The following is a 14,049-nucleotide window of genomic DNA, read 5'->3' on the forward strand; positions in this document are numbered from 1 at the left end:
TTCTTTAATTGCATCTTCTAGTAATGTGGAGATTGATGCAAGTACTTGGCATGCTAGACTGGGTCATATTGGGTTACAAAGAATGAAATGATTAGCAAGAAAATGCCTTTTGGGGTCACTCGCTAATGTAGAACTATCCGTATGTGAACATTGTTTAGCGGGAAAAACAACTAGAAAACCATTTGGTAAAGGAACCAGAACTGAACTTTCATTGCAACTTATACATTCTGACATTTGTGGTCCATTAAATGTGAGGGCAAGGCATGGAGCCTCATATTTCATCACTTTCATAGATGACTTTACACGTTTCGGTTATGTTTTTCTGATCTCCCATAAATCCGAAGCATTGGATTGCTTTATGCGGTTTATAGCTTTGGTAGAGAATCAGTTGAACAAAACAATAAAGGCATTGAGAACTGATCGCGAACGAGAGTATCTATCTGAGCAATTCAAGGCTCTTTGTGATGAAAAGGGAAGAAGTGTATCTTTATTAGATACTCTAAACACTCCAAAGGATACGTGTTCATAGGTGAACAAGCTGATGGAAGTGTGACTGAAATGGAGTCACGAGATGTCACGTTCATGGAGAATGATTTTCCTAGTAGAGGTGAGATCGATAAAGACTTCCAATTACATGAGATGGAAGATCCCGATAACACACCCACTAATGTTATTGAGGGAAAAACAAATTTACCTCAACATATAAGACCTAGTGGGAGTGTAGCGTCGCCTGGCGATCTGAATTCTCAAGAAGTTCAGTTGCGTAAAAGTAATCGTAAAAGTATTCCCCGTTGTCGATTTGAGATTGAAGGGGAAGCATTTATGATTGCTCCACAAGACGATGCGGAGCCTAAACCAGTTCAAGAGACTCTCTCATCTTCTGACAAAGAAAAATGGAGAAAAGCTTTGGAAGACGAAATTGAGTCTATGAGGACAAACCACGTCTGGGACTTGGTTGATCTACCATCTGATCGCAAGGCTATTGGAAACAAATAGGTTTTCAAGATTAAGCGAAGGGCGGATGGATCCATTGAAAAATATAAGGCTCGCCTTGTGGCGAAAGGCTATACTCAACAAGAGGGTATAGACTATGAGGAAACTTTTTCACCAGTTGTAAGGTTTGCCTCCATATGCCTTATCCTAGCCATTGTTGCACATTTGGACCTAGAATTACACCAAATGGATGTAAAGACAGCATTTCTTAATGGAGAACTAGATGAAGAAATCTGTATGAAGCAACCGATAGGTTTCATTGCTGAAGGTCAAGAGCGTAAAGTTTGCAAACTTCATCGCTCAATTTATGGCCTTAAGCAATCGTCTAGACAGTGGTATTTTCGTTTTCATTGAGCCATAACTTCTTTTGGGTTCATGATGATCGAAGAGGATCACTGTGTGTATATCAAACGGTCCGAGGATAAATTTATGATTTTATCTCTTTATATGGACGATATTCTATTGGCTGGGAATGACAAGGGTTTGGTTATAACCATAAAAGAATGGTTGTCTTCTAATTTTGAAATGAAGGACATGGGAGAAGATGCATATATATTGGGAGTTAAGATTGAAAGAGATCGATCAAAGAAACTCCTTGCTATGTCACAAGAGTCTTATATAATGAAGATTCTTGAACGCTTCAATATGCAGCATTGTAATCCCATCGATACCCCTGTCATGCAAGGCGAAGGCCTGAGTACTAAAATGTGTCCTAAGATTCCAAACGAAAAGAAAGAAATGGTAAATGTTCATTATGCTAGTGCTGTCGGAAGTTTGATGTATGCTATGATGTGTACTCGACCCGACATATGTCATGCTGTGGGGTTAGTGAGCCGATATCAATCAAATCCTGGTCCAGCACACTGGAAAGCAGTTAAGAGGATCCTAAGATACTTGAAAGGCACTATGGACTATCGACTTTGCTATCAAGGGAGTGATCTACGCTTATTAGGATACTCTGATACTGATTGGGGAGGAGACCTAGATGAGCGTAAATCGACGTTTGGATATGCATTCTTGCTTAATGATGGTGCAATTTCTTGGAATAGCAAGAAACATACATGCATAGCTTTATCTACGATTGAGGCAGAATTTATTGCATGTTCTGCTGCAGTGCAAGAAGCAGTATGGCTAAAATGTTTCTTGGAAAATTTAGTCATTATCACTGATGTCCCAAGACCAGTGAAAGTATATTGCGATAATCTAGCAGCCATTGCCTATGTGAAAGATCCCAAGTACCATGGTAGGACGAAGCACATTGACATAAAGAATAACTTCATCAGAGATATAATAGCGCAGGAGAAAGTAGTCCTGCAATATATTTCAACTAACAGGATGGTTGTTGATCCATTTACGAAGGCTGTTCCAAGAGACGTGTTCTTGACCCACAGGATGTCTCTAGGATTACATAGAAGTGATTATGATATGTAATATTGTTGAGAATCACTGGATTATGTGTGTATATGTATTGTACTTGTTTGTTAATGAATTGATGTTTTATCAATTAGTACAATGTTATGAGACTAGCACAAACACACATATATTGTTGAAAGGTATGTCACCAGGCAATGATTGGCTCACTCACACGAGCAATCACCTCAAGCGTGTGAGTCCTTAAGGTAATTTATAATTTACCTTACTTTGTGCCCTATGTTACTTCTGACTATATTCTCGAAGTAGAAGATCAATGTTGCTACTTTAGCATGTTACAAGCGGTCATGAATAGATATGACTTTATGGGACGTGTCTAGGAAAGTAGTTGTTCCGAAATAGAGAGAGACATGAGTGTGAAGGAAGACTATTGTTGTTTTACATCTATCACACGTGTTTACTAGTCGACAAATTATTTCACCTTCAATGGCTTCGGAAATAATTGTAAATACATGGTGTTCATGAGAAAAGTCAAGTATAGCCTTTAAGGGATAGGTATACTTGGACTGATGTAACAAAATATGTCTGTGGCACCGTGAGACATCAATTGTTTATTTATTTTTTGGGTTGTAGCCATTATGTTGTTCCTAACATGTGCATAATTAGAGCTCCCAAGTGTAGATGTACTCACTTGTCGCGACCTAAAATTTCTTCAGGTAAATGGATTATTAAGTCTAAGCTTAACTCGGGCGCTCCCAAGCCCTACCAATTCGCGACTTAGGGTTTAAGTTTTTAACATGCAAAAGTTTTCATGCTTGGAGTCGCCACTAATCTATTTGTGGTAGGTCGATTAGAAACCTAAATAAAACATAAGGAGATATGTTTTATTCCTACGAACCAGAGATTCTAAGCTCGGGGACTTGATTACGCTAGATCTAGTCTAATGCCTTTTCGGTACCTTTTCTTTTCAAAAAATGTTTATGCATGCAGTCTGGATCTATTTTAACTTAGTCACTAACATGTGAGGTGATCATGCGGGTGCGCAAACCACCAAAGTAACACCCAATAATCAAAACATTAAATAAATTGCAAGATTGGGAGAATTACTTACCTCGAAGCAACGTAAGCATCTGCATTGTTAACTAGAAAATCACATCATCAATCCTAATATGATTTCTAATTAACAAGCAGTTCACTCAATATTTTTTGGATTTTCACTTATTTAAATGAAAGCTAACATATATGTAATGACGTGCAAAAATTAACACACGATTAATGCAGCCTAACATGCAAACTACGTGTCATGCGACGACGTGACCTAATTCTAATGACGGGCAAATGATTTATTTTTGGTATTTTTCCAATGAAATTCGAAATAAAAAAAATGTCTAAATTAACATGCAATCTATCTTAATATGTCCTAAAGTGACTTATTTTTTTGGGATTTTCATGGAAATTCGAAATCTAAATATCCTAAATAATCCACAAAGATTAAAACAATTTCTAATTTAAACTAGGAAATATGCTACCCTAAATCCCAATTTAAATCAAATAATTATCTTATTCTTTTCGATATATTTAAGATCCCCTAAGCATGCAAAATTTCTAATTTAAATCCTAACTAACAAATTTTTGCATTTTCTTTATTTAAAAGGAAAACAATCAAACGAAGATAACAATCACATTCAAACAATTCACGCAATCCGCAAGATTTTTTCAAATTCAGATAAGGCAAAGAAATCAAACTAACGGTCATATCCATAAGGCTATAGATATCGACAGAAAGTTGATTGTTCGAATTTGGAAAGCGAATAAAATCTATTATCGTATCCAAGTGATTATGGATAAGATAACGATTTTCCTTATCACCGCGTATCGTACCTTAGGGATAAGGTCGGATAGTCGTTCAGATACGTTGCTAAATTAGGAATGATTCCTAATTTTTAGGTGTTTTCGAATATTGCGGATATCACAAAATTATCCTAAGATATATAGCTATCCACCAAAATATTCTAAGACTATAGATGAGAATCTTACCTAATTTGTGGATATTTCCAATTCGAACTTGGATCGGACTCAGGATTGCGGATCGGGACGGTGACCGAAAGCGGTGGTGCACGGCAAGGCTGAGCGTGATGATGCCTTGGTCGTGTAGACTCTCTACTCAGTGGGGGCTACGTTGGTGTTGTTGAACACGACCAAGAATCTGCAAATATCGGTGAAACAAGCGCACGAATTGAGAAGTGGATGAGGAAAAGAGAGAACTTTTTCCTCAACGTATCATGGAAAAAGAACTCCTGTGGGCGTCGTTATTCTCTGTGTCGGTTCTCAAAAGAAAACCAATTGTGATTTTTTTTTTCTCCACTTCGTACGTCTCCCCAAGAGAAGACCTCCAAGTGAATTCTTTAATCCAACTTCCACTAAAGCTCTTTTGACCACCGCTTGGAATTTTCTTTAAACCCACAAAGGCAGAAGAACAATTTATCATGGAGAGCACAAAGGGGCGCTTGGTGTGCGCAAGGGCAGCAACGTCGTCGATCACGGGAAGGAGCAGCTGCGAGTTTCTCGGCGCAGGATCACGATGGCTTCATCGTCATAATACGTGTAGCAGCTTGTTGATCTAGGCGTCAGTGTTGTGGTAGAGACACAACAAGGAAATAGCCGCTGTACAGGGGCGTCGTAGAAGAGCAGCAGCAAGATGGCGGCGTTGTGACCCCAGCTCAGGAGCGGCGTGGTAGCGATGGCAGGACGGCATGGGCGATAACGGCGTTGCACGTGTGGCCGTCTTCTCTTCTTACTCTTAATCTCACGCGTGTTTCTCGCTCTCTCTGAAAATTCTGATCTCTAAAAATTATCCGAGCCCCCCTGATTATGACGCATAACGACGTATTTATATTGCAACCCTAGGTTAATTAACCGGGTTTCCTGGCCCTAATGGGCTTAGACTTAGGCTTTATCATTTAATTTTATTTTAATTCCAAATGGGCTAAATTAATTCGGGCTGATTTAAGCTCAAATTAAAACAACCAAAACTTTTTAGACTTGTGAATTTTGGCCCCCAATCCCTTGAGTGAACCGAGTGCTTGAGCTCGGTTTACGCGATGAATTTTCAGCTTTCTCGCCACCGCCGGTCCGATGCGGAATGCAACTAACCTATATGAACTTAAACTATATGCTATGCAATTTTAATATTTTTTGTTTAGGGGTTAAAACATTAATCCCTAATTTTCTATGCAATTGTTCCTAAATGACTAGTTAAAATTTAGGTGTCAACATCACTAGTCGCACGGCTTTCTTGCCAGTATGAATTATTTCTAAGGTAGATGAATGTTGAATGCCTTTTGTTCTTGATAGAGCATCATCAAGCCCATCATGTGCGAGTGGGAGATGTTATATTTCGTCGGTCCGCCCATGATGTGTGTGTCCAAGGGACACCATTTGCTCTAATAAGAGGTGTGTCTGAGAGACACCTTTTGAAGAGGTGCGAGGAGAGTTTCTTAATGGAAGTTAAGATAACTTCCTCGGTAGATGAACAATATACAAGAGAAATTCCGAACTCTCTCTCTCGACGAATAAGGATTCCGTATCTACTTTGAAAAGACAATCAGCATTAACGCTGTGGAACAAGAATACTTTCCCTGTGATTGTATTCGGACCAACGTGAAGTAGATTCATTCATCATTTGCTGGTGATTCAACGTACGATCCTGGAAATTTTGTTTGTAGTGCATCGAACAGGTTAGTCGATTAACCCGACACTCGCTTCCAACAAAACCCACAAAAAGTACGCTGATGAGAAAATCTCACTCCCATTTGCACCTAACTTGGTGAGTGTCCTTGAAGTCATAAGCATACACCAAAGTCCCATTCATTCTCTTCAGCACAAAACTCTCCACCAACACATAACAACCAAGGCTATTCCAACCCTGGCTCAACCCGCTCTTGATGAACTCCTCCGCTCTCTTCACCCTCACCCTCTTCTCTCCCTCCTTCACCCAACCCACTCTCTCTTCCTCCCACCTCTCCTCTCCACAATCGCTATGCTCAGTCTTATCACTCTTGTCCTACTCCTAAACCACATCACTCCATCACTCACATTGCCCTCCCCAGCTTCCTCACCAAACACTGCGATGGCCTCCTTCTGAACAAGCACATCCCCTTCCACAACATTGCCTTCACTGGCTGGATTGTCACGCACATGGACTTGTTCCCACCTCTATTGCGGCGTCATCTCGTGTGACGGCCCAGGCGGCGGTGCGTCCGCACCTCGGTCCTCGGACGTGCACAGGGAAGGTGGGAGTCTCTCTTGTCTCACATCGCCTAAGAGGGAGCCCTAGACTGACTTATAAGGTTCGGGCTTCTCTATCTGTACATACGTGTTTTCTGGGCGAAGCTCAGAGGAACAAAACCGTGAGGGCCCCAAGTGGACATTATTTGTACAGTGACGGACTCGGGGCGTTACAGGTGGTATCGGAGCCGACTCCCGACCGCGTATGGGACCACAACAAGGGTGTTGTGCCTGTAAGGGGTGGAGAGTATGACGGCCCAGGCGGCTGTGTACGGGAAGGAGGGATGGCGGTGCATCCGCGCCTTGATCCTCGAACGTGAGTAAGGAAGGAGGGAGCCTCTCTTGTCCCACATCGCCTATGAGAGAGTCCTGGACTGGCTTATAAGGTTCAGGGTTCTATATCTGTAAATACGTGTATATGGATGAAGCCTAGAGGAACAAAATCGTGAGGCTCCAGTGAGGCCCAAAGTGGACAATATGTATACAGTGGCGGACCAGGGAGTTACATTTTGTAGAACGCCGACGTCTTGATCTGGTCCCTGACCTCCCTGTCCTTGACGAACATGAATGGGCAGTACCACTTCCCCACCACCACCGGGTTCGAGCTCTTCCTATCAATCGGAAAGCCAAGGCTTGCGAGCTTTGACCTCTTCATGTCGTTAACTCCCGGCGCGTCATCGTCCAAGAAGAAGTTCCTAGGTGTTTCGCCATGGAGGCCCCAGCCTTTCCTCCTCAGGAAACTCGGAGGGTACCCCGTCCAGGGCAACGAAATGAAGCGGCCAAACCCCAGCCGGTAGATCACGAACTGCTGGTACATGTCGTCGGGATCCAACGGGCTCGATTTCTTGTCATTAACGTAGTGGAAGCACAAATAGGTGTCTTCGTCTTCTTTTGTCGAATTAGCGTGCGCTTCCCTACATAGGCATTCACGGTAGAATGATTTAGACTTCTTGACAAGGAAAAGTGATAGAAAAGTCCTAAAACTTTTTGCATTTGTACATATTCAGTCATAAACCTTTTTTTGATACCAATTCAGTTCTAAACCTTTTGTTTTTGTGCCAATTTAGTCATTTCGGCTAATTTTAGTCGGATTTTGCTGATTTGGATGCCGGCTGGTCTACGTGGCACCGCCGGCGATGACATAGATAACTTTTAATTATATTTTAATATTTTTCGATTTTTTTATTTATTTATTTTTTCATTTCTTCTTCCTCTAGCCAGTCGCCGGTCCAGTGACCGGCTGGAGGCTAAGGGGCCTCTGGTGAGGCTCGCCCTCGCCAGCGACGACGACGGCGAGCCTCGCTGGCCATCGCAAGGCTCGCTGGAGTCCAGGGGGCCTCTAGCGAGGTTGAGCCTTGCTTGCCGGTGCAAGGCTCGACCCCTTGCCATTGCCTTGCCATTGCCGGCGAGACTCGACCCTCACTAAATCCGGTGAGGGGCTCACCTTCGCACAAGTGGGGGTCAGCCTCGCCCAAGCTAAATTTGGCAAGGGCAACCCTCACCGGGGCTCGCTCGGGCCTCACCTGGCCTAGCCAGTGGTCAGTCACCGGCAAAGGGAGGAAGAAAGAAAAAAAGAAAAAAAATTAAAAAATCGAAAAAATATTAAAAATTATCCACGTCAGCATCGGCCGTGCCACGAGACTGACCGGTATTCACGTCAGCAAAATCCGGCCAAAATTAGATGGAATGACTGAATTGGCACTAGTTTAAAAGGTTTAGGACTAAATTTGCACAAAAAAAAGATTTATGACTAAATTGGCACCAATGAAATAAGTTTAGGACTTTTTTGACCATTTTCCCCTTCTTGACATATGCCATGAAATTAAGTGGTGCAATAAGCAGCTAAACTTTACTAATTCTTATTTGCGAAGCAATGTGATAAGGTGTTACTTGAATTATTGCAACAAAAGCGAGCTCTTACATAGATTTTTTCAACCCCCCCTCCAATTATCCACCCAACAATATTCCCTGGTCCTATCTGCAGTTATCAATATATTCATCACCTAATTAAAGAACAGACAAAGGAAGTGAAAAATATTCAATGCACTTAGAAAGATCATACCCTATATGTTTCCCGAGACGCCGAATTGCATAGTAGTGATTAGAGGACAAGGGCTTGCCGATGACTGGGATCATATACACCTCATCGTGGTAGGTTATGCCCTGGCCGCGTGGGTGGATCTCCGTGTATGTGATGGTGAGGTCCTTGTTCTGTGCGAAGGGGAAGTCGTAGAGTTTGCTGTCCTCGCACAGCCCGAAGCAGAAGAAGTTCTGGGCTTCCTCGTCCTGGATCACCAGGTATCCAGAGCCCGGCCCAGCCTGCGGAGCCTCCGAGAGGGCCTTGCGGTGCTTCCGGTACATGGAAAGAGGCCGCGTCACATACATCTTCAAAACAAGAAAAAAAAGAACTTCAGTACTTCAGTACGTAGTCTTGAAATGTCAAAGATTTGTTCGTTTGTGTGAGAACATGAGTTTCTTGAAGTAATGCCCCGATTCACAAGAAGGTGAGGTTGCAATGTCAGAAATTGATTGGAAGTTCATGAACTAAGAGTAGATATTTTCGATGGGATGTATACCATATCTGGGTCCTTTTCTTATCGTCGCTTGTCCTCGAATTGTCCAAGCACATTTTCGATTAGTTTTGTTCTTTGCCTTTTTGTCATTGCATGTGAAGGAACGAATTTCACCGGTCTTTTTGTCTTGGACGAGATAGCCCATAGTTTTCACCGATTCCAAGTACATTTTCGATTAGATATTTTCTACGTTCTCTAGTGAATGTCACCGGTCCAAAGTCTTGTACAAGCAGTTCAGCAACCATTGCGGATTGTGATCGACTGTCGATGACGCCATTCATTGAAAAAGAAAACGAAAATTCATACAAGAAGAAGGAAAATTCAACTATTCTAATAAATTTCACTTTCTTCCAATATATTTCTTACAAATTTACCATTTGTTACAAATATGGGCCTACCAATTCTGTGTTATATTCTTTAAGATCGGTCATTTTTCGAGAAATCATTGACGATGGGGATTATAAGTTTTCACGTGAGTAGCCAGATTAGTGCAATTAAGTATATTAATGATGAAATATAGAAATCACATAAATCATGCAAGTTAATATACTCAATTGCATAAATCAAAAGTTTGAGATTTTAATTACACATCTGTCATAAGATTAAGACAAAGCTTGAAATGATTCTCTTTCTTTCATTTTACAGAGACGATGGGATCCTCGTAACAACAATAAAAGATGTTTTTTTTTTTATTTGTCCTTGAGAATGATATTTTTCGGCTGATAAAAAACCGATATGTTTTTTGCTCAATTTTATGGAATTGTTAGAAAGCTATTTGAGGGTACAACTACTCAACCTGCATGTCCAAGTCCCTTGCAAACTTGCACTAGCTTATGCTTCTCTCTTTAATGATCTAACACGAGTAGAATTTCATTCATTAGTATCATAGGTCACTGCTTGCCTTTTGGTTTACTTATCGATGCTTCTAGCATACGCACTCACTCAAATGTTTGGCCATTGCGCCCTGGAAACTGTAGGTCTTTGGTTCAAGGCATGGATGAAGAGTGTGTACAATAGTTCCAGACTTGGCGGGATTGGCTAGGGTGTTAGCTTCTAACTCAAAAATTGGAGGTTCTCCTTTTGAATCTTACCAACTATTTGCAAACTACTCTAGGTTAGGGTGATCTACATATGCCAAGTGTTCGAACTTAATCAGTTCATGGTGCTCATAGGGTGTTGCATGAGCCTAAAAAATAGCCTCATCTCCACTCGTATGTCCTTGAAATATCAAAAAATAAAAAAATAAAACGAATGCATTACAATTTCAAGTTGATTGTATATGGTCTACAGTGGCCGAACCTTTAGGTTTTTAAGAAAGCATTCTTGAAATTCAACTAAATGTAATCTCGTATCACTTTAAAACCTTCAATTCTTACCCATTCTTCTTACTTACATTTCTCCATTGAATATGGACATGGATAATGTTAATGGATAATGTTATGACCAATGTGAAAGTTACAACTAAATAAAAACTGAGAAGAATAAAGAACGCAAAAATTTATCTGAAAAACTTTTGTGGGAAAAACCATAGGGAGAGAAAAAGCAAAATCCACTTTACAAATTCAAGGATTACAACAGGTGACTAAAAAACCTTAAGACTCTTTCTGTATCTACTTCTTAAACTTAATAACTTAAAAAAAATATTACACCCAAGCCTAACATCCCAAGCCCTATGCTAACAACACTAAACCTCCAATTATTTTTCTCAAGTCAGGTCGCCACAAAATTTTTAGTACGGGTATTGAAACTCAATTTGGGTCGAGTAGCCGAAATAGAATTTAAGACATACTCAACAGATAACAATAAAAGCTATACAAAAATTCTCACTTCTTGCTTTTTATTGATCGGAATAATTACGATAATATATTTTACAGCATAGACCAATGAACAACACTTGAAGGAACAAGTACAAACCTTAAGGTCTTAGGTGGGCTTTCATGCACACCTGTCAGAAACAGCAAAGATTAAACTCACAAAAAACAAAACATTAATAAGGAATTTTTGTCACTCCCATTTGCTCCTCACATGGGGATGATTTAGGGGTGTCAATGGATCGGGTCGGGTTGGATTTTCATGATACCCGAACCGACTCGAAATACTAGATATGTGTGCTCAGCCCGACCTGAGATAAGACCCGAACATGATATAGCCACATGATCGGACCGGGTCGGGTCGGGTCGGGTCGGGCCAGGCTAGGCCGAGCCGGGTTTCGTGTTTCGAATAATGAATTCTAGAAAGTCACAACAGTGGTTCGTCCCCAAATCGCTGCCACACTCTCAAGCTCCCTCCGCAGCCCGCTGGCTTCGAATCGATGGGAGGATGTCCCGAAATCACCAAAGCTCCAGACATGTCCCCGAAATCATCGCAGGTGTAAAGAAATTCATATATAGTTTACGTATTTAGCTACATATGTCCCAATATAGTCACCATTTAGTGCTACTTGAGAGTTTCGCTGAAAATTCTCTCATGAGAGTTCTCTTACCAGATGCGAACAACCACCTCCGTTTGGGAAAACTGCAGGTGAAAGAATGACTTTCAATTGGAGGACAGAGGCAGAGTTGCCAAGGAGGACGAAGTTGATGATGGCAGACAATTTCACGTTCCAGAGGAGGACGAAGTTGATGACGGCGGACAATTTCACGTTTCGGAGGAGGACGAAGTTGAACAACAGTGCTACAAAGTGAAATGTATTTTGGTCTTAAAAATAAAAATATATGTGTTTCGGTTCGGTTTGTGTTTATGAATAGGAACCGAATATAAACACGAACCGAACCGAAATCATCGAGATACCCATTTGCTTAGCTAATACCCGAACATGAAGTTGACCCAGCCCGAAAATACCCAAAACTTTGGGTCTGATCGGGTTGGTTCGTGTTCAGGTTCGGGTATATTGTTTGGTTTTGACACCCGACACCTCTATGCATGAAGTCATGAGCCAACACCAAAGTCCCATCCATCCTCTTCAGCACAGACCTCTCCATCAACACAAAATAACCAAAGCTCTTCCAATCCTCGCTCAACCCGTTCTTGATGAACTCCTCCACTCTCAACACCATCACCCTCTTCTCTCCCTCCTTCACCCAACCCACTATCTCTTCCTCCCACCTCATCCTCTCCAATCTCCACAATGGCCATGCTCAATCCTATCGCTCCTCTCTTACTCCTACACCACATCCTTCCATCACTCACGTTGCCCTCCCCAGCTTCCACACCAAACACTGTGATGCCTCCTTCTGAACAAGCACATTCGCTTCCGCAACATTGCCTTCACTGGCATAATTCTCACACGAAAGGACCCGTTCCCATCTTTGTTGCAGCGTCATTTCGTAGAATGCCGACGTCTTTTCTTTTCCGTTATTCTCTGTCCTCCACTCCTCTCTACTCCGATACTTTCCCTCTCTCTCTTCTCTCACTCTATTCCGCTTCCATCGATAGTAATCAACCCGCTGCTTCAGATCATTCAGACCAAGAAGTCCAACAAAATTGAGGAGAAATACAGTGAGTTCTTGTTGCAGTGGAAGCAATTATACGACTTCTTGAACTTTGGAATCTCCTTATCTAGATTTGAGAGTTCCTTAGAGATATTTATGAGCTCGTCCAATCTCCCTCGATCCTGATTTAGATTTGGGAGCATGTTCAACCTATTTTTGGTGTCTCCGTACGGTGATAGTATTGAGGACGCTGAACTAGGCATGCATAGCCTATTGGGCAAGCCGTTACTATTGGAGAAGGAGATATTAGGCAAGCATAGCCCATTGAGCAAGCCATTTCTATTGGAGAAGGAGATAACGATGTGTGCAAGATATGAGATTCAGTGATTGACCTCTGCCATTCGTTATGTTTTGATGTCGAGACAAATTCATTCCATTCTTGTAAGATGAAAAGGTGCTTATCATAGCAGTTTGTGTTTTGTTGTTCTACTTTGTTGTTTGGGGTTTGCTTTGTTTTGAACTTCTAATGTATCATCTTGAGATATGAATGCAATATTTACTTTCGACCAAAAAAAGTAGGTTACAGAGAAATAATCAATTAAAAGGAAGATTGAACAAATTGATTCAACAAAAAAAAAACCTTTTTCCCCCTCAATTATGAATTCCAACTTACGGTGTTATGATTTTGCACGTATTAATCAACGAATACAGAAAAAAGACGAGGAGGACCACCACCCCATCAAGGGTCACTTTCTAGGCTACGCCATGGAGTCAGGTCTTCCCTGTCGGCCTCACGAGGCATTTCACGTTGGCAGCCTCGAGCTCAAGCAGCGCCTTGACCATCTCCCAGCTGAAATTCTCCATGGCGTAGTGAAGGGCTAGCTCGTTGTCGAAGTTGAGCTCCTCCACCATGACCATGAACTTCACTAGCAAGAAGAAGAAGAAGATTTGAAAGTGAAAAAAGAGGAAGTAAGGCAGCATAGGTAAGAGAAGAAACGGAAAAGCGCGGAAGCCACTTTAAATCCTGACTTTCTTTTATATTACTTTTTTTTTTTGTTTTTCCTATTTAGATGTCACAATTTTAATGATACTGGAGCACTGACATAGCACTCCTAAAGTTTATAATATTCTCTCGCCTTACTTTTGTTTTGCGATAGGACGGGGAGAGTGATGTACGATTGTCCATCTACGTAGAATTTCATTTAGCTTATGCAAAAATTGTTAAAATGTTATGTATAATTATGCATATAAATATCAATATGCAAAAGCTATAAAATTTTCAAATACTTTTTGTACAATAAAAGATAAAGTTGAATAGCCACAACTTAAGTAACTAAAAGTAATTTTAATGTTGGGTCCACTACTAATGTAACAAAAGATTGTTCTAAACAGGC

At 41.2% G+C, this 14,049-nt stretch overlaps 1 pseudogene; it reads right to left on the bottom strand.

Annotated features, from left to right (window-relative positions):
• Positions 1–6,148: 6,148 nt before the first annotated feature.
• LOC115672102 (uncharacterized) lies at positions 6,149–9,049 on the bottom strand (annotated as a pseudogene).
• Positions 9,050–14,049: the final 5,000 nt, after the last annotated feature.

Source organism: Syzygium oleosum, unplaced genomic scaffold, assembly GCF_021117445.2.
Source record: "Syzygium oleosum isolate NSW1041296 unplaced genomic scaffold, Sole_v2.1 Sole_v2.03, whole genome shotgun sequence".
NCBI lineage: Eukaryota > Viridiplantae > Streptophyta > Magnoliopsida > Myrtales > Myrtaceae > Syzygium > Syzygium oleosum.